Genomic DNA, 2,299 nt, shown 5'->3' with positions numbered 1-2,299 from the left:
GACGTGACTTTTCGAATAAAATGTGGTCAGCGAGGTAAGCCAAAGGTGGTGCATGCCAACAGGCTTTGGCCTTGTCATGGTCCAGGACATTTCTGTTGGAATGAAGTGAACAATGGAACAAATGAAACTGCTGAAGACGTATCACCTGAAAAAGCCACTGTCAAAGAAGAAACTCTACCTGGTTTTGAGAAGGAAAACAGTGAAGCCATTAATGAAGTTACTACCGCTGATGTGACTGCTTTTGATAATGGGACATTTCCTTATGGAGCAGATGATTCCCATGTGTAGTAGAAGCCAATGAGGCAGAGACCAGTATGGAAGAAGATACATCCTGTAAAATTAGGATACTTTGTTGTAGTTTAATTTTGTGTTTGTAAATTCTGTACATTTAATTAAGTTATTGTTATTTATCTATTGGTTAAATGTAAGTGGCTATTGTTCGGGACGAACAATACTAAGGAAGGGGCAGTGTTACGACAGTGGAAGTCGTGTGACACTGGGAGCATGCATGCTGGAGTTTCTAGAATTATCGGGGGAACCATGCAAATCTCCGAGTATTTGCTAGACACCCTCTTTTTAGTATATAAGCCTGGCAAAGAAAGCCAGCGAGATAGGCAGATAGATCCAAGAGATAGATTGAAGAGAGAGAGAGATAATTGAGTCAAGCGAACAGTAGGCACCGTAAGTAAAGTATGTGAATCACTGTGATTTATAGCATGTGATATAAAGATTGTTAAGTTTAAAGTGACTGTGGAAATTCTGTGCATTACAAAGTTGTATTTTCACAAAATATGACATGATATTAGCTTATTACAGCATATTTACATATTTATACTGTTTCTTCTTATACCCACTAAGATAAGAAATTAGTTTATTAAAGTATATGTAATTTTTTGTGTTTTTTTTCAACAAATCTATGTGAGTCAGGCGTGGTAACATAAACTTATATGTCAATAATGTTTAACCTACATAAAGCTAATATTTGATATATGATGAAAAAAGCAAAGGAGTCCTCTGATTCAACAACAATGTGTCTTCCTCTTCAGGGATTACTGTTCATTTCTTTCTGTTAAAACGTTTACACATTCCCAGTCATCTTTAATTTCTATAATTTTGCTTTTATTTATTGGTTTCATTCTCAGGATGTTTACCTTTGCACATCTCATGTAGCTGATATAATAAATGTCTTAACAGATTCCTTTTCCTGAGTTTGATGTTTTTTTCCCCACAAGGTGGAGACTGGTATTGTAATGGTTGTACAAATAGATGTGTCATCCATTGTTGTTGGTTCCATAAGAGTGAAAACCATTTTATTTCAGTCTGGTCTCCAGCAACCACTCTGTCCCGGTGTACAGTACAGGGGAATTGTAATTGATAAGTTTAGATTTCACTATTTTCGTATAAGCTGTGTTTGAGATTATTAATGTCTTTGTTCATTATAACAAACAATTAATGAAATTCTATTTGTATTATTTGTCAGGAAAATATTCAATTAATCAAAGTAGTGCTTTGAACTAGTACTGTTTTCAGTTGTTCTAACAGTTGGTTAATCAAAATTAAGATTACATTGCTTGTCATAAAGACAATCAACTAATCCACATTTGGATTATTGATTATCACTATTTTCAATTACTCCAAGTATCCAAGTATTATTATAGTTTTATGTTGTTAAGTTCAAAGTTATACAATGGGCTACACATGTTTCTTGTTTTTACTTTGCTTGACATGTTTAGATTGCATATTTTTGATAATTGACAGTTTTCTGGTGGATGTCAGGATACTTGTGTACCACAAAGTAAATTATACACCAGACCTGTTCATCTAAACACATTGTGTTGTATTTCAGTATGATGTAATGAAGCATGATTTACATTCAGTGTTGTTATACACAAATAAACACTATTTATACTTCTATCAACAGTAGAAGCTGATTCCTTACAACAAAGATCTTTACATACCATTTTGAAGTTTGGTGTAGTGAAAGAGGAACAAGAAGAGAACTGTGATGAAGGAACAGAAAAAACTGAGGTAATTTTTGTTTAAAACTTTTATAGTTATTGTAAAGCTGTAAAGATGTCTTTCTGGACTTCATTTGATTAACTCTCTCAACATGGGCTCGGTCAATTTGATTGACCATGTGACCTCTTTGTACTTGATTAAAGTCTTTATAGATTTATTACTTCTACTTTCAATATAGTTTGTATATCGTCAAAAAATTTGGCAGTTTTTCAGTTCATATTATAAGTGTTTCACATAGAAAAAATCATATTTTTTAGTGAAGTATTTTTAATAAAATAAA

General features: G+C 33.0%; 1 long non-coding RNA gene across 1 annotated transcript in view; it reads left to right on the top strand.

Annotated features, from left to right (window-relative positions):
* Positions 1–2,040, top strand: part of LOC111089275 — a 47,101-nt gene extending 45,061 nt beyond the window's left edge. The window contains exon 4 of the long non-coding RNA XR_002613563.1: positions 1,922–2,040. This is a non-coding gene — a long non-coding RNA (uncharacterized LOC111089275). The remainder of the gene's footprint in view (positions 1–1,921) is intronic.
* Positions 2,041–2,299: the final 259 nt, after the last annotated feature.

This window comes from Limulus polyphemus, unplaced genomic scaffold, assembly GCF_000517525.1.
Source record: "Limulus polyphemus unplaced genomic scaffold, Limulus_polyphemus-2.1.2 Scaffold5748, whole genome shotgun sequence".
NCBI classification, from domain to species: Eukaryota; Metazoa; Arthropoda; class Merostomata; order Xiphosura; family Limulidae; genus Limulus; species Limulus polyphemus.
The sequence above is the reverse complement of the archived record's forward strand: the minus strand, read 5'-3'. Positions and strand labels throughout refer to the sequence as shown.